This window comes from Hippoglossus stenolepis, chromosome 21 (assembly GCF_022539355.2).
Source record: "Hippoglossus stenolepis isolate QCI-W04-F060 chromosome 21, HSTE1.2, whole genome shotgun sequence".
Classification (NCBI taxonomy): domain Eukaryota; kingdom Metazoa; phylum Chordata; class Actinopteri; order Pleuronectiformes; family Pleuronectidae; genus Hippoglossus; species Hippoglossus stenolepis.
The window spans coordinates 12,048,714-12,067,620 of NC_061503.1; the positions used below are offsets into that span (position 1 = coordinate 12,048,714).

At 42.3% G+C, this 18,907-nt stretch overlaps 1 protein-coding gene across 1 annotated transcript in view; it reads left to right on the forward strand.

Annotated features, from left to right (window-relative positions):
* The first annotated feature begins 369 nt into the window (after positions 1–369).
* The window catches only part of LOC118100984 (carbohydrate sulfotransferase 15), a 33,794-nt gene continuing 15,256 nt past the window's right edge, over positions 370–18,907 (forward strand). Inside the window, exon 1 of the mRNA XM_035146556.2 lies at positions 370–607. The gene's annotated coding sequence lies outside the window, so the exon portion shown is untranslated. The remainder of the gene's footprint in view (positions 608–18,907) is intronic.

Genomic DNA, 18,907 nt, shown 5'->3' on the forward strand with positions numbered 1-18,907 from the left:
AAAAACATGTCCGAAAACGACTACAAACAGCCACAAATGAAATTCATCTCGGAAACCAAATGTGATTTCTAAAAACTAGATGAAATAAAACCAAAATAACTGAACGCTTGACTGGATACCTTTGACATATGTTTATTACCATTATAATATATCATATCATATATAATAGAGGACTTGTCTTATTTGCATATATAGAGATATATATATATATTGGCTCATTGGCTCACCCTTCTTTGTAAGAGACCTCCCCCTCCTCCTTTTGCGCCCCTTCACCCCTCACCCCAACCAAAAGAGAGAGACAGACACAAAGAGAGAGAGAGAGAGAGAGAGAGAGAGAGAGAGAGAGAGAGAGAGAGAGAGAGAGAGAGAGAGAGAGAGAGAGGAGCAGGAGCTGTCACAGTCTGCAACTTGTTCACACGCAACCTCCGCTGGATGAACACAAATAATCTGAATAATAATATTAGGATTTACAGTCATTACACGGACTTACAAATGCCAGTCATCCCGTGACCGGTGACCGGGATGGAGACGCATGCGAGGCGGCGATGAGAAGTAGTTTGATCGGGGTGGTGGTGTGAGCGCTGCCGGCACCGAGAGGAAACTAATGGTAGGTTTCTTTCTTTTTTCTATTTCTAAACACCGCTGGATTTCTATACTTCGGTGTCAGCAGCTTGCTTTTTAATTTTCCAGCGACTGTATCGATTTCATCTTTATTTCTATCTTTCAATCTGCCATTGCCTCCTGTGCGTGTGTGTGCGTGTGTCTGGAAGTTCATGCCCTCGCTTTTTTTCCAGGCTGCACGACCCGAGCTGCAGAAATGGAAAAGTTTTTTGGGTGATTTGACTTCGTGTGTGTGTGTGTGTGTGTTCGTGCATGCGTGTGTGTGTGCGTGTGCATGTGTTTGCCCTATGTGTTAAAGCGGAGACGTCGCCAATATAACGGGCTCCTTTCAGCGGAGAGGCTCCCGCAGCCCGCACATAGAGGATGAATGGCTCACTATGTTTTCTCACCCAACTTCGCTCTGTTGCCCCTTCGTTAGAATTACACTCGCAAGTCGTGCAGATATTTCAAACTGTGATTATTAATCAATATCGAGGTGGAGAATACACATCTCCTCGCCACCCGCCAATCAGCCCTGGGAGGGATTGCGCTTGTTCTAAAGTCCAGATCTTTGGCATTTTCTTTGTTGCTGTGCATGCAGGGGAATATTTGGCTTCCATTCATGAGATGCTGTCGGGGCTCCTCAACCGTGAGAGCCAAAACAAAAGGATTTCCCGCTGACCAATAGGAGCAGGGGAAGCCTCAGGAGGGATGGAGCGGTCCTCTCATCTCTTTGTCCTACACCTGAGACACCACACACACACACACACACACACACACACACACACACACCACACACTCTGCTGCCAGGCTCACATGACACTGACTGGGAACCTCACTCCTTAATTTTGTTCTTGTTTTATTTACACAAGTTAATAATTAGACATAATGTTAGACTGGGGCCATCAAAGCCCTCTGTACACATGGTTTCAGCAGATTTCAACAAGTTAACTGTAAGGCTTTTTTCAGAATCATAATGAATAGTTAAGGACATGTATTTATACAATGTCTTCTCGTCTTGATGACCACTCAATACAGAACAGTTTTGCCAGTCTCACAGTGCATAGATGTGCTTTCTCTATCACACATCACTCACAATCTCAATCTGGAGATTCAGTATCTTGGGATCGACCCCCGACCTTCTGGTTAGCGGACGGCCCGCTCTACCCCATGAGCCACAGCCATGACTAAAATGTAAGTTCTGCGTCAAGTCCCAGGATTACGTCCCCATTGTTGAAGACAGACAAATAACCCTCGAAACATTGTTATCGCTTCAATACAGGTAGTTAACAGTAGGTGTCCATAGTAATTCCCACAGTCAAGTTGGTCTTGTTTGTAGTTTTATTACTGTATTTGAATATCTGTAGCAGCGTTTAACGAAACATTAACATAGTTAAGACCTAAATAAATGTATTTAAGATGTAGTACATAATACTTTAAATGTATTTAAGACCACATGGAAACCCTGTGCTACTTTAAACTCCCCATACTTCACACTAGGGCTGGGCAATAAAAAAAAACAATAAAAATAATCACCACAATATAATTTTCATCAATAACAATTTAACAAAGGTAGAACTCATTATTGGTTTTAATGTTCCACCTCAGATTTGTTAAATGTTTTGCGGTTTAACAAGTTTTATGTCTCTGCCCCTAAAGAAGAGTTTAAAACCACAGCCTTCACACAGGAGTAAAAATAGGTCTTTAAACTTAAGGAGAAATAATAATGAGACATTTGTCGTCATAAATATAAATATCAACTGACTACTGGTATGTTTTTCTATTTTTGGACACAGTGTCCTTCACCGGCTCCCAAACGTACAGCACTTTACACATCTGGCCTTTCTCGCCCGCCTCAGCTGCATTCGAACACTTCCCAAGACGTAAACATCCTCAGTATGTGCTGCAGGAATATATGGATGCATGGGAGGGCTGGTTAATGGTTGGGGACAGGCCCTCGGGGTGCATCACATCACTTTAACCTCTCTCTCCCTCCTCTTCACTGCTCGAGTTGAGGAAGTTAATGTGCAGAGTAATACAAGGGGTTTTAATTACTGTACTTGAGTTTTCAATTAGGTACATGGAAGCTGCTTGCAAGCACATCCGCCGTACGGGAAAGGGAACTTCATCAGAGAAAAGGCGTGTTGAAAATGCAGAAGCGGTTTGAGTTTGTCAAGCGCAAAAGTGCTGGAGGAGTTAGAGAATTAGTAGAAATTCATGTCAAACAATGTAAATGTCAGATATGCATGTTCTATGATTATAAGGCTACTGAAATGTAAGGGCTTGCTGCTTTTCTATGATTTGTGGGAATATTTTGGGGGTCTGTGCTGTTAACTGGGCAAAACAAGGCATTTCTATTGATTTGTTTCGTTACAATATCATAGAATACACCTATAAACCAATAGAGATGATGAAAACAACATTTACTCGCAGCACTAAAGAGCCCTTGAAGTTTTAAAGCACCCATTTCACTACGATGCACATGTAATATTTACGTGGTTTCTACACGTACAAGCGCTGCGTGTGAGCCGAGAGTAGCTGTTTACTTGCGAGTTGACACAGTGTCTGTGTGGGAAGCTGAGACGTAGGTGTCGTTAATGTGGCGGGGAATCTTTCTCGCTGCAGTATATTATTATGCAGCGAGTGGGATGGATGATTAGAATGATTTAAATGCCATGACTGGGTGTAGCGTGCGTGGCCCCTCTCTCGCAAAAAAGCATGCCGTTGCGTCTCAGCTCGTTTCATCTCTTTGCCCCCCCCCACTCCTCGTTTTCTACTGGGTGACTGAAGCCCTTTGATGAATTACTCTGTCTGAGATAAGTTGAGCTATAATGTTTCTGGCTGATTGTTCTTGATTTAGACGGAACGTTAACGTGGCTGTTTATGGAGCGTTGATTAAGTATTCATTTAGAGAGAACTTAAAGTAAATAAACAAATGAATCACCCCCGCCACACGCTGTCAGATCTGCAATGCGAAACATATAGCTTTTGTGCAACATTCAAGAGAGAGCATGTGAAAAAAGACACAGAAGTCGGGATGAATAATATTTATGCCTGCTGTCAGTTATGATACAGAAAGATGTTAAAGTTTTTCAACCCGACTTTGATTACATGTCAGTGTGATCTTAGCAGGAATTAGCTTTTCGGATACAGTTTTTTCCGTTCATTAGCGATTCCAGTGATACGGCCTCTTTCAGTAACCGGCCAGCTGCAGACTTAATTATTGCGATGCAGACAAAGTGGGGATGTCTTTGTTATTGAAATCTTTGTTGGAAATAATTTCTCAGGGGAAGGATACTCAGTTTTTAAAATGCCCTTTTATGGCCACTTCATCAGGGAAACTGGGGAGAGTTTGGCAGCGAGCACACACAGACTTGTTGCCCTTTTCAAATTCATAGATTTAAGGTCATTAGACACTGACGGAGATAAAACATATCCAAGTGCTTTGGCCAAACGTTGAACCACACACTGGAGTAGTGCGGGTTTCAAAAGAAACAGGCTTTATTTTGGAGAGAGAGGCGTCTGGGGATTTGCTGGTATTATTTGACCATCTTGTTCCCATGTTGTTACAAGATTTTGAGTCATTTGCAAAACAGGCACAGCAGCTCTTAGTAGCGAAGACACTCTGGGTCCAAATAAAGAATTCAATGTGATTTGTTTCCTGCCATCCTGTATTTAATGTCACATGGTTTCAACATGCTGGTGTTTGCTCTTGTTTATTCACCCTGTTTTAATTTCCAAAATAAGTGGAATGCCGTGTTTATTACCTTCCATCAATCTTCGGGAAATGTGCTGATTTGCATCTAGATTCATTTTCTGTCAAGGCCCCCGTTGCATTATTATTCATCAGAATTAACTAGAAATCAGAAGCCGCGATGAACATTGAGTTGGCTCGACCTGACTCTGTGCCAGCTTCCCAGACAGACTCGTCTGGGACATTTTGCACCAGACAGAGCAACGGACTGTCCCAGAGCCTCAGTGTCTCACTCCCCCAAAACAAACCTCAGACCAGTCCTTCAGATCCACTCCCTTCCTTCGATTTCCCAGTGACTCACAGATTGTGGCCCTCAGTGTCTCACTCCCCCAAAACAAACCTCTGACCAGTCCTTCAGATCCACTCCCTTCCTTCGATTTCCCAGTGACTCACAGATTGCGGCCTCGCTCTGATAACTCCGACACTTCTTTCACCCCCCCACCCTTAGGGATACAGCTCAGTTTTTCAGCCTGAGAGCCTGAAGCAGCAGCCTGTGTTTCTCAAATGAAGCGTTTGACCTCTCTTTTAAGGGTCTTTTATTTTAGTCACTGCGACAGGAAGCCCAGTGTCAAGTGTGCATCAGGGGCCACAGTGTGCAGCTCGACGGGGCTCCTCTGGGACACAGGGCACTCAGGCTGTCCATATGGACCCTCAACCAATATGGACGCAGGCAACATTAACACATAACAAGGTCAAACTGTTAAAAAAAGCACGTCTCAAGATTTTGCATCTACACCCGGAACTGGCCTTTCATCTCTCTAACCCGCCACATGTCAGTGTTCAAACAAAAAAAAGATACTTTGAGGAATATATGTATCTGTATGTAAAGATGAATGACATGATTATCAATGAAAGCATCCCTGGTGGCTGACTGTAGTATAGGTCATTAACCTTGCCTCCTCCATGTTAGTGGATGAGACATGGACCAAACTAAAAAGTCAAAGAATTTTTTCGCCATGGTGGATTCTATCCTTTTAGATAGTTCTGAGAACGATGTATTTTCCAGTGCTCATGTTCCTGCTATCCTTGGTTTTAATGAGTTATTTGACGCTATAAAAACGGGCTGAAACGCCATGATTGACAGCCGAGACTGACCTCAATACTGCGGCTCCATCCCCCTACTGCCACTGATGCAGGCGTTCATATCCTGGATATATGCTGTCTTTCTTTCTGGATGGTGGGAGGAAGTGGAGACGCGTTGTACAGTGTGTGTCACCGTCAACATAGTTCCTCAGTGCTTACAGATTATTGGTTATTGCTGAGACAATTAGTCCCTACAGCTTTAAAATGTGAGGAATTGCTGGTTGTGGTGCCTCAACTGTCAGATGCAAGCTCTGCTTTGATTACAGTTCCTTAACTTTAAGTATTTGAAAAACTAAAGGAAGCAAACAGCTGGAAGAGAAAACAACCCACCTCTTTTTCTCTCTAATTTACATCACTGCAAATGACAGAAACAAACAAAGCGTGGTTTAAAGGGAAGACTGCTCATTCTGAACAAACTACAGTGGTTACACATACGTCTCTCATCAGTATGCGGATAATGGTGCGTGTGCATCAACATAAACAAATCAGCCTGTCAGATGCCGTTTTTGTTCTGCGTGTCTATTTAAAAAGTTAAGTCTTGGGTTATTCAGCAGCCCATAGAAAGATGTCAGCTCTTGAAGATGCAATCTTTTGCTTCACGCCTGTCATCAGTAACCCCCCCGTCGCATTAATGTTTCATAGACAGATTGCTGTGGGTTTTTTAGCGTTACAACGAAATGACAGCAGACTCCACTGTTAGACTGAATGATCTACACAGAAGGCAGTATCTGGCTGTTTTTCCGGCTAAACACTAGAGAGTGGGAGTTGGACTTTGAAAATAATGGTGCACGCAGGGGCCTGGTGATGGATTAATCCTCCAATGAAGTTATGTTATGTATTCCTGATAAGAGTAGTGGATCACCGGGCAGGATTTATGTGGCTGCGGTGGAGCAACCACTCTAGAAGATGCCGTCTGTCTGAGGCGGCGGTCTGAGGCTGTTTGTCATTGTGATTGATGAGCTTCTCGCGATCAAGCTAACATGCCCCACGGACATTAATCTGCTTTATCTTGGGAATGACTTGCATAGTTTTTCTTCTCCAGTGTTATTGGGTCTAGTAAACAAAGGGAATCGTTGTTTTAACAGCATGCAGTACTCCAGACATTTATATTCCCCTTTTGCAGGTAAAACCAATCCATACATGTTTTCTGGAAATATGGTGGCAAATGAATAACATTAAATGTCCCACTTCCCACAGTGATGTTTTCTTAAAAAGTGTCAGGAGCTGCTATGAGCATTGTTGAGTGGAATTCTATCGCATGGGGGAAACTAACATGTTGTATTTAAAGGAATGAGTGTGACTTATCATATCAGACATCAGCATGGACATAGTAGCTCACCCATGAAAACCAACATGCCTTAAAAGAACACAAGCGTTCTCGTGCGTTTCACTTTGATTTACGTTTCGCTCGGACAGTTTTCTCCCCATGAACGATGTGGACGTCACGCTGGGACTTTCAGGTGCAGAGGAGGAAGGTAAATCTGGCGTCCCTGAGATGCTGCGTGCCGCTGCCAAGTCGAGGGTCACTGCCTGTATTAATGACACGCGGGAAACCAAACTGGCTTTTCTTTCCCTCGACATCTGTACCCAGTTGTGCCAAATAGACGTGAGGCTGGTGAACGAGAACAGAGCCCTAATGCAGCTACTGGTTTGATTTATGGCACTTTGTGGTGTGGGAATATTATTACTTAAGCAGGGGGAAATTGCATGTTTACAATTATGTAAATGTTTCTATTTACATAACCACATTACTGATAGCATCTCTTTATTATTAATAATATACAGCTGAAAACTAATACATAATAAGGCTTTTTTATTTTTGACTTTTACTGGATTTTATTTGGTTATTGATTTATTCTTTCTAAAAGGAGCTGATTGATTTAAACCACAGAATTTCAAACTGTGAGTTATGCCTGCTCAGAGGACCGTGATGGAGTTGACAGGGGGTACCGTGGCAGAGAGGGAGACGGAGGGTAAAGAGATGCAGCAGGAGGTGAAAGGCAGTTAAGGTACTTTTAAACCATTAGTGCCCAATTTTTTAAATTTACGTCAACATTCATACCTCTCGGAATTACACGTCAGTAAAACACCCAGACATATGTATATTCTTAGATTAAGGGGTACTGACTCTCTGAGTGTTATAATCTACAATGTCCATAAATATCTTCAATAAATCTGCTTTGAAAAACACAAAACTTGCAGATTCATGTGTTTTTTTTCCAGAATCGCCACACTCCACATCGTACGCCCAACCAACAACCAACGTTGGTTCCCTCCAACCATGACCTTTAATCTTTCTTTAACCGTTTCTTTAACCGTTTAATGGCAGGTCCTCAGAAAACACACATTTTCCATAGTTTTGGAAGAGCTCAAAATCTTCGAGAAAGGAAGACAGACAAATTTAGGGGGGAAATAAATCAGTCTTTAGGTTGTGCATCAACATTTCTGTGTTCTGATCTGATTTTATTTTCATACAGTTCTGAATTAATTTGCAATTAAAACCTAAACTTAAAAAATATATATGTACTGAGGCCCTATTCATTGACTCACACGATACTACATTAATAACAGGCATTGGTATTTTGGTTATTGTGTATTCCTGGAAAACATTTGTGAATCTATTTTTACACGCATGACTTTTACAATCTATATTTACTCTACCACTGGGTGATGGATGCTTTCATGTGCTGCCATGGAATCCCTTAGTTAAGGCTTATTATTTTAGGTTATGTTCGCTGAAAGAGCCAGTATTAGTGGTTGTGTGCGACTCCAGCATCCGTCTTCCAGATGTCACTGTAATGGGCCTCGGCGTGGACCTGTGGGGTCCTCCACAAAGGCACAGCATTGTGGAGAGACGTGTTTGTTTTCCAATTATTCCTTTTAAAACGAGCAACTCTCAATACAGCATCCATTTCTCTGCACCGTGCCGTCTGTGGTTTTCTAAATGACCGACAAAACAGACTGATTGAAGTTCAACTCCTCTTAACACTGCCTTCCGAGTAATGGAACCAAATGCATGGTTAAGCTTGTGATTAAGAGTTCAAGCAGCAGCGGCCCCCCGGGCTCATTTAACCCTGTAAACAAAAAAACTTGCACTCACTTGCCACCCATCCGCACGTCTGTTGGAGTTCAAAGGTCGACATCGAGTTCCGTTTACCAGACAGCCTTGAAATGTCAGACGCACCTACAGGGGCTGTTTACATTTTACAGGCTTTTTGGCAGCGGACACTCACAACCTGGCCCGGGCCACGAGAAATCTTCTGCAAATGTTATTTTCGTCGCTGCAGCTATCATTTTGTGGGTTTATCCCTGCAAAAGTTAATTTGGAGTTGGAGCTTCATATCTGTGGAGGCAGCCGCTGCCAGTATGAAACCTTTTTGTCGAACTAGGGGAATTTTTCACACTGCAAGATGGATGTGCTGTTGTCATTAAAAGACCGTTACCCCTCCCTCCATATATTAGGATGTGGCCAAGCAGGGTTTTTTTTGCTACTATCTACTTCCAGAGCATACTAAACAAGACAGGTGTATTATTGTAATTTATGCTAAATCTGACACTCAAATTACAGTGCAAGTAATCCCTCTGTGAAAGAGATGGAACATGGCAACCTTAAAAATGAAGATACCACGCTATTAATCCCCCGTTTTCAAAGGAGACCTCTTTATTCTCACCCTTAATTTGGGAAAATTAACCTTCCTGTCTGTGTGTGTTAAGCCTGGAGAATGTGTCCAAGCCTTGATTACGGTGGAGAAGATGAAGCAGAGCATCTCATAAAGAAAATCCAGAAAGCATCTTATGAAAAAAATCCACAGGCCAAGTTAATATCATGGATCCTCTAGGATGCCCTCGAGTTGCCTCTCTAAAACCGTATATGTGCATCATGCCCGCTGTCGAGTGGCTGTGCAGTAAGCCAGCCGACTCGGTAATAGCCCACGTTTTGTCAATTTACACGTTTTCTTGGCAGTCATAGGCCAACACTCAATCCGTGCACATATCCCTATCTGGCAGAAGGCTCAGCAGAGATAGAGATAAAGCTCTCACTGTTAACTAGGTGTGAAACGCCACTGCACAGGATTACTTCACGTCTGCAGGAGGACCTCACCAAAAGTGGGGAATTAAAGGCAAAAACAGGAAGCTGTTCTGAAAACATCGCAGCCTGCGGTGCCGCTCCTCCTCATCAGTCATACAGAAGTCACAGATGGAAAAGTGCAGTCTTTAATAATTTGGCTGACGTCTTTTTTACGGTTCACTGAGTGGAGAAGGTGCCTCGCTGGGTATCCAAGTTGTGTCTCTAGTGTGAAGAACATTTCTCAGACTGTGCCAAGTTACTCTGGGAATCATCTCAACCGCAGGATTGGGGAAAGTAGCTTGTTTGATGGTAGCGGCTCAGGTTAATGGGCTCAAATTGAGGCCAATGAGATTTTGAACTTGTGAAGTGTGGTTGACAAATAATTCAAAAATTTTGGAGTGGAGGTTTGCACACATGTAGAAAAGACTATGTGAAAAATTCAGTGAATAAATGATACAGTGGTGAGAAAAAAGAAGTGCTTTCACAAACGTCTGTAGATGTAAGTGTAGATACCCAACCCTAGCCCATCAGGACCCATCAGGACCCATCAGGACTCATCAGGACCCACAGGCTGAATGTCTGTCTGGTCTGGGTTGGGCTCGGGTAGTTTTGTCTCGTGCTCTGTCCTGTGAATTATAGTTTACACACTCCTTTTGTCAGTGTCTATGTACAATATCACCACTGATATCATTTGATCAAAGACTTGATTCACATGGTCTCGTTTTTTAAGATTCAAATCAATTTCTACACTTCATGCTCGTGCAGATTTATCTTAAAGGTTGATTTAAGACTAGAAACTCTGGAATTATTTGTGAACCGTCACTTCTCAAGTTTAAAAGTGTTTTGGCCCTAATTTAAACCTGTACTCAGTCTTTCCTCCATCTTTAGTCAGAGTCTCATTAGTAAACAAGTTTTTTTGATGGAAGTTAAGAAAGTGCAGAGCAACAACTCAACTCAAGATTCAAGCATCATTTGATTTAAGAATTCAGTGTCTCATTTTCCTTACTTGGTGGTCCAGTCCTCAGGGACTTCAGTTTATATGAGTCCTGGGTACCATCACCATCTCCATTTGTCCGGTTGGGCAACTAGGAGGACAAATAAAAACATGTGTGGACTGAGAACAGTGACTTATAAGCGACACCCCACATCCCAAGGGTCCCTTACATTCTGCAGCAATAAATGGAAGCCTATAAAACCTTTTACACATCACAAATCTGTCACACAAACCTTGTGTTAACCTAAGTAGTAGTGATAGGTAGTGCTGAATTTTATACGATCACACAGTTGGCTGCTAACAAGCCGAAAAGTGTTTGCTAACACGGCCTAAGTGTGATAGATGCAAAACAACTAAGTTATGATTTAATTAAATCATCCCCCAATCTGGTGCTGTGAGGTGAAAACCTGAATGAGGACTCTCATGTTTTCATTTTATATATTATGTGTTCTTCTCTGTGTGAATTCAGTTAGATCAGTTAACTCTGTGAGTGCAGAACAACTTTAATTGCGTTTTATATTGAAGACAGTGGAAATAATCTGATGATCAGGACCTCGAAGGGGTCTAGGGTTTGGCCAGTGTCAAACTGGTTTGATATTAAAAACTTCCATATTAAGCCGAAAACTAGAAAACTACTAGTCTACTCAATTCCACAAGTAGGTGTCACTCAGATGCTTCCAAGTGGAACATAATGAAACCGAGAGAGCCCATTAATAAGAACGTAGTGACTCCAGGCCACTTGCAGTAATTCACCTCTAAGGTGCCCAACACCAATGATTATTAAAAAGGGAGTGAAACGCCACCACAGTCAGCAGGACAGCTCAGTGTCACGTCCAAACTTTCACAGCAATCTTATCCAAATATTCTTGAGATATTTCAGTCTGGACAGCAGTTACTACCACTACCAGATGGGTGCAGGAGTTTAGTTTATCTCAACAGTAGTTTATCACCCAAACGGTGCAAAATTAACGCCTTGCAGTTAATTTTTTTGTATCAGTCATATAAGGTTGCTGCATGTTTTAGGCCACTCAAACTTTTATATTCACTCTTGACGCCTTTTGTCGGGAACATCCACTCTGAGCACTCTGTTTTGAATTTCTCGCCTTTAGTGGCTCTCATTATAGTCCCATTGAGTGTTTACCAAAATATGCACTGTATTCAAGTGTTGCACAGATGTGCCATAAAGTCAGTTTTTAGTAGCGGTTTACCAACTCCAAGTTCAGTGATTGTTTTCAAATGTGTCCTTCAAATGTCAACAACATGCCGATGTAGAAATACCCAACATCTGTGATGCTGTTATACATTTTTATTTAGCAGTCAATGTTCTAACCACAACATTTTTCTTATTCGTCTCATACAAGTGTTGTGGTTTCCCCCCCCCCCCAAAAAAAATTATGTGTGTGCCAATTTGGATGGGAGCCATTTAAGCGGCTGCGTGGGCTCAGACGCATTCCACTGGAAACAGTCAACATTCCCATTGGATTAATTACCAACGGCTTTTCTCCCAGGTCTGTCTGCAACTTGTCCAAAAAAGAAGATTAACAGTGGATTGAACTTTGGTCCACATGCGGAGAGACGGGCTGTCAGGTCTCGTAAAGAGGGCGAGGAGGTGAGCAGGAGCAGGTGTTGGTGCTGAGCACATGAAAAAGGTGGTCGACAAGGTCAGATTAGGTAAAGGGGTAACGTCTAGTCTCAGCACTTGTTTTCAGCGTGTCTCTGACTCTGATCATTATTCTAGTAGTTTCAGTGTTGGTGGGGAAGCATTGGATTTTGTATCCACTTTCCAGAGAAACAGACAAGTTGCTGAGTAGCTAATGGTGCTCAACGTAAATGTTACAGGCTGCGACTGCCACCCACATTATTGGCAATTTAAAAACAAGAGAGATGCACCTCAAGGCGATGAGAAACTGATTGGCACGTCTTTCACAGATCCCCGAAACATCCAATCCTCCTACACAGCACCGAGTGTCCGTGAATTCCGAAGCGAAAGTTCACGACTTCTTGTCCACGTTGCAGTTTCTCTTTCTTCCCAGCAGCTTACGATAAGTTTTGCTCTTGTCAGTCAGCATTTTGAAATTCTGTCTCCGCTGTCTTTTATTTCAAACTACATCCCAAATTCTGTCAGCAAGACGGATTCATATTTCACAAGCAAAGAATATGAATCAATATCAAGAGACAGCAGGATCTGGCCACTGATACAAAATGCAAGACAGGATAAAATTAAGACATTTAATTAAAGTGACTGTAGGATCACTGTTAGACAGATTGTATCTCTAACAGTAGGAAAAACATTGAAATATACACTCAGAGATGTCTCCAGAATAATTTGAATTCATCAGGGTATAAAGTTAGATAACAAGTTGGAGACAAATCAAATTAAAATTCATCCTTATAAATTATTCTTTGGGAAATGAAGCGCAAACACAGCACTGTTTTATTATGCACCTCAAATCTAAAGCCCGGTTTCATTCACACACTTTATTGTGTTCAAGATTCAGGCCTTCAAAAAATGCCAGAGTTAATTCATATTTTCATGTACAATAGGCTCTCTTCCAATAGAAGATAGATGACCTTCAACCTTTCCTCGAATCTCTGAAGATTAACTTTCAGTCCCAGTTCATCCTCATTATATGAGTTCTTCTCACCACCTCCACTTTCAATAATTTAAATGGAGACTACTGTGTTTCTAGTCTTTTTAATGACATCTTCATAAGAGTTGTACACTTCCACAGCTCCAGACCCACTTTTCACGAGTAGCTTCTGTTTTTCACGTTTCACATGACACACAATGATGATTTTGGGGTAAAGAAAATCACACTAGAGCTCTGAGTTACAGACTTGAGAGGAAGCACCGTCTTAAAAAATGGTCGCAGAATGCAAACAAATGGCCGCAGTGTGAAACTCTGACCTCAGACAGAGGCTGCCAGTGAAATTAAAATAATGAATAAAAGATAAGACAGAAGAAAGTGCTGAAGTGGGATTCCAGCCGGAGAACCCAGCTTAGCAGCAGTTATGAATCCAGGGCAGAGGCCACGTTCCTCGCCACCCTCCTCTGCAGTGAGAGTGTCTCGCGCTTGTGTGGATAATTTGACCTGCTGGCTCCTCGGGTCGGGTCACGGTCAGGTCCTGGTCTCTCTGATCTCCCTGGGGAGGAAGGGGGGGCTGCTGCCTGATTTCCTGGAGATTACAGTCTGATCTTTTGGTCAACAGTGTGTGTGATCTGCGGGAATGTGATGGATGTCTTCTCCCTGGGTAATACGATCCATGAGTCCACTGTGAGCTGCGGCGAATACTCATCCTTTCCTTCTTACTTGTGTTACATGGTTGTGATTTCCATGATTGGATTGGGCCGCAGCCCCTGGGGGCATTAGAGGAGGAAGTGACATACTTGACAAGTCATATGGCTCCTGCTTGCTCTATCATCAGTGGGCTTTGTGGTACATTGTGGAAATGAAGCTCGTTGAAATCCTATTTCCAGATGTTTCTCTTGTACTCCCAAGCTCCTGCTAGGATTAACTTCATGCCTCAGTAACTTGCGCTTGTCCTTGCTTCATTTGCTCTCACAAATGATGCTCCTGCTAATTGACTTGAATTTGAATGGATACTAGATAGTTAATGCTCGTAATTTCCAGGGTGACAATCAGGTTTTAACACAGCAGTGTTAAACCGTTTCCTGTGTTCTCAGACGGACATAAAGGTACAGCTGCTCGTTTGGAATTTCTCCTGTTTCGATTTATTTTCTACGAGTCAGAGCATTTTTTCAAATGGCCTCATCACAAGAGAACCTCAAGTCAATATTTTTTGCAGACAGAAATATAACTTTTGAGTGTGTGGGAGACGTATCATCCACTTACCTCCATCAGTCAGCATGATTACGCAATAACTTTAGAAGCGATTTCGGGTATTACCCACAAAATGTTCCTTTTACACTTTGTTTAATATGGAGGCATAGACCTTACCCTTGGTGGAGGCATGTGCTTATCGAGCAATACAGAAACCCACAAATGTTACCTGCTCACATTAAATGCATTCAACTGGCAAAACATGGAGTCATTTTTCATTTTTTTGAAAGGAGTAAATAGAACAGGAAGGACCAGCCACAGCGAGCTGATAGAACAAGAGCTGCAGGTGACACGCACTCCTCTGACTCCAGCTCCTTTCAACGTCGCTCTGCTGATGTGACGAGAACTACTTGAGGCTTGTGCTGCGTGACATCAGAGCACTGTCGCAATTATTTTTGACTGACGCAGCGCGGGTTTGTTGGGTTGTGCTGCTCTTTTATTTCTGACACAGTAGCTGCTTGTAAAGTGTTTGCTGTAGTATCAATCCGAACTTGCTGTTACCACAGTAACCACATGTGCAGGCACATAAATCAGGACTGAAATCTTGAAGATTTTTCGAAAAGCATGAATGAAAAGCATAAATCAATAATTGACATATTTAAAATATTAAGTAACCCTAATAAAAACAGAGTTCCTCCAAATTAAAATATCACCAGCCCTCTTCAGCCAATCACGAGGCTGCTTAGGTTTCACATGCCAGGCCGAGTCTCAGTGCTGTATCACTCTCGCTGTGGCCCCATGCTGAACTTTAATTATTGTGAGTGGCAAAAACATTTTTTGCTCCAGCTGACACAGCAGTGACACCCGCTTTGTTCTTCCCTCTCACTGCTCCTGTCACGCTCTCGTCCCGACAGAACATCCTGTGTTGTCGCCGGACTTCGACCACAGTCCACTTCCCGGCTCATGTTTAAGAGGTCAAGGCGTAGTGAGGACGAGCAGAGGATTTCTCAGAAGTGAACATGCAGAAGTTATATGTTTACAGCACTTCAGCTATGTATTGGCATTATACACTCATCAGTGTGTGTAGACAAGGCCACAATGGGAAACGGTCTGAGTCTGTAGGCAGCACTGTCCTTGTTATACTGAGTCATTAGCAGTTTGTTCTATTCTTCATCCGTTTGCTTCTTTGTTTTGGAGCATCCACAAGTGGTCTCCTTCGGGAGAAATGGCTTCATAATGCTCCGTGAATGCGGATCATTGCTGTATGACAAACAGTATCTTCAGCATGACAGTGAATGGTTGAAATCAGTTTGAGATAATAGCTTGTGAGCACTCCTGGGCTGCTGCACACAAAGACTGTGGAAAGTATGTGCTGATTTATTCTCAAGGTCTTCCAAGCATCTTCGTCGCAGGGTGTTCGGTCCAACCCGTCATTTTGTGCTCATGTTTTCTATTCCCCCTCTCCCTCGAGGAAGCAGAAGCACCTATGCTTGCTTGCTTTGTCGCTTTTCTCTGACTGTGGTGGTGATGGAAGGATAGCAGCAGATTGTTGTTTATGCTGTGCACCTCCCACCAGTGCTACTCTGTTCTTTTACTTCTGTCACAGATAACAGAGTCTGCAGGAAATTCCTATGTTGCTGGCTATGTAGTGAGGCAACGATATTGTATTACTTTACACACCTATGCAATGAATCAGGGATAATCTCCTGTTTACATTGTGTTCTCCAGTTTATCAGTCAGTATTACATAACCCACTTTGTGCCACATGCTGTCAGTAGTGTTGTGCTGCATACTGAGCGCCCACAGAGCATGAAAATGCTCACTCTCGTTGTTGATGACATGATGACAGATCTCATTACATTACATTTACATTACATCATTACATGACAATTGTCAGCAGGATTTCGCAAAAACTACCATATGGATTTCCACAGAAACTGGTGGAACAATGAGATAAAGAAAGACACGATTACATTTTGGCAAAGATCTGGATGAAGGATTCCAAAAAAAAATGTAGATTTTCACCAATTTACCAAGGCATGGGAAAGTTAATGGATCTCAAGTAACATTTAGTGGAATTCCATTATCTAGGAAGTGGGTGGTGGACACAGTTGCCCAGTGGTTTGAAACCCAACTTGGCTGCAATATGCTGATGACCTGTCCAGGGTCTACCCCACCTCTCGCCCCAAATTTCAGCTGGAATTGCCCCCGAAAAACCTCAAAGAATATGCAGTATAAATAATAAATGGATGGATAGATGATATCGATAAATGTGAATAATTTAGTGCGAATCCAAACAATAATCCGGATAACACTTTAAATGTATCTTCAAGAGTTTTAGAACTGTCATTCAGGTAACCATGACTAATTTGCCTTTTAGTATATAACCTAATCATTGAAATAGTTTTCAATGATTCTTAATGGAAACATGGATCCAGTTGTCTTGAGCTTATCAACTCATCTCATACCCAATTTCCTCTGTGTCCCAGTTTCCAACACAACCTCTAATCTACCTGTTGCACCTGCAGATGGTTGAAGTTGAATTTATTCAATGTAAACAGCCCTGAGTAAATAAAAGATGCTCTGATGCTCTAAGAAAGCCTTCCTCCGTAGACAACCAGAGAGACACATGCACTGAGGCAGATTGTTTCACGACGCCTTCATGAGTTTCCTGCACCATTTTTTCAAAGAGAAAACAAGCATGAAACTTTCGACTTCCACTGTAAATGGGTTAGTGTTATGCCCGATAAAAAAAAAATCCCTTTTAATCTTCTCCAGCAGGAACACGGGGAGGTCTGTGAAGATAACCGAGATATTCTAACTATCCTCCGTGATATGGAATAGTGAGTTCTCTGTAGTCTGAGAAAGAGCTGGCTCGTTTGCTTTGAACCAAAACAAAAAGGGGCATTTCAGGGGCCCATGCAATTAATTTCCTCCATTTGAAATACCAGAGAGCGGAGGAAGTAGGACATTGTGCTCTCTGCTGCACAGACTCCTCGTCCAGCCAGGTATAATGATCGTTCACCACTGTAGTTTGATGACAGAATGATTAAAGGGCTGTGGAGTGTTTTTGTCATTCCTATTGTTTGATAGCTTTTAATATGAAATATAACCTCGGTTCATGGTCACAGGAATGAGAACACTATTTCTGTTTGTCACCACCACATTTTCATCTCCACAATCATCTTAAAACAATCCCAATTTTCACATTTGCCGCATACAACCTGTTTGAAATTTGATTTTCTACAGAAAGTGGCTTAGTAGCAGTTAACAACAATAGCTTTTCAACAGGTGCAGCTTTTCACAAAAATAATCAATCATCCTGTACTGGCAGCATTAAACACAAAGAATAAAACTGTAAGGCTAAAAAAAGGCTCACAAGAGAACAGCAATTAGCTGCCACTGTGTGAGGCTGGTCGGCTTTTCCAGAGCAGGGATGGAAAACGGAGAGTGGGAGTGAAATGACAGATGTAAAACAAATCTCGCTGATTGCCTTTATTCACTGATCAATCTCTGAATGAAAGGAAAGACGGTTTCCTCTCGTCAAAAGGCAAGTTCTTCCTTACCACCCTCACCAAGTGGTTGGTCATGGGAGAATTATCCTGAGATAACTTCTATTAGGATTTGGGATTATACAAATACACCTGACGAAATTTTAGCTAGCTCTTTAATTCATTTTGATGGCTTATTAGAAAGCACGAAACCCAGGACACTAAATGACTCACTCCACCTAATACCGGTCGTCAAGTATAAATAATTCAGTCTTTAAGAAAGCAAATTTTGGCTGAAATATCAGCCAATGTTGGCTTACTGCAGATTTATTGAAGTCATTTTCTGAAAATGTAAGATATCAATATAGGTTTTAAAAATTCAGTATCGTCTAGGCTCTACTGCTGATATTAAAAGTAAAAAGACAAAGCACATTGACGCTGTACACGAGCCAAAGGGGTTTTTCACAACCTGGCAACCCAAACATTTCTCTTCAGATTGAAAAAAAGAGGAGAAGTGAAAATAAATGTGGTCAACGTCCTTCTTTAATGAAAATGTTCAAATCCATATATTTTTTTTTAACCATCGTGGGTTCGAAGGTTCGTCTACTAAAAGGTAAGATGATGCAACCTCGTGTCCTCTTTGTCCACTGCCCCTGCAGCCATATTTCTGTTTGAGTTAAGCCATTTCATCATGTTTGATGGACAGGAGCAACGTATTTGCTTTATGAATACAGCGGCGGTCTGTCAAGCTGCCAGTCACCCACTGCTACAGTTAGCTGATTGATTCAGATGCGAGTTCCCTTGAGAGTGACGTTCTCTCATCAACGACACAGACCTTTCCTCTTCCCTCAATCTCTCGCTGCTCTCTTTTTTCACCGTGCCCCCTGTCTCCATCTTTCACTCTCATGCCCTCCTCTTCCTTCGTTCTGTCTTAAATGGCCTTGAGCACATGCACCCCATTGACTTCAGCCTTGATGAAGGACGCCGACGAGTCGATAATTGCTAATGACATGACGACTACAGATGAGTGCCAGCAGTGGGCTTGTTACGAAGAAGAATCCGGAAAATGTCATTCTGGTTTTTGAGCTTTGATTACGCGGTGCAGTGCCCATCTCTGATGGAACACGGGACATC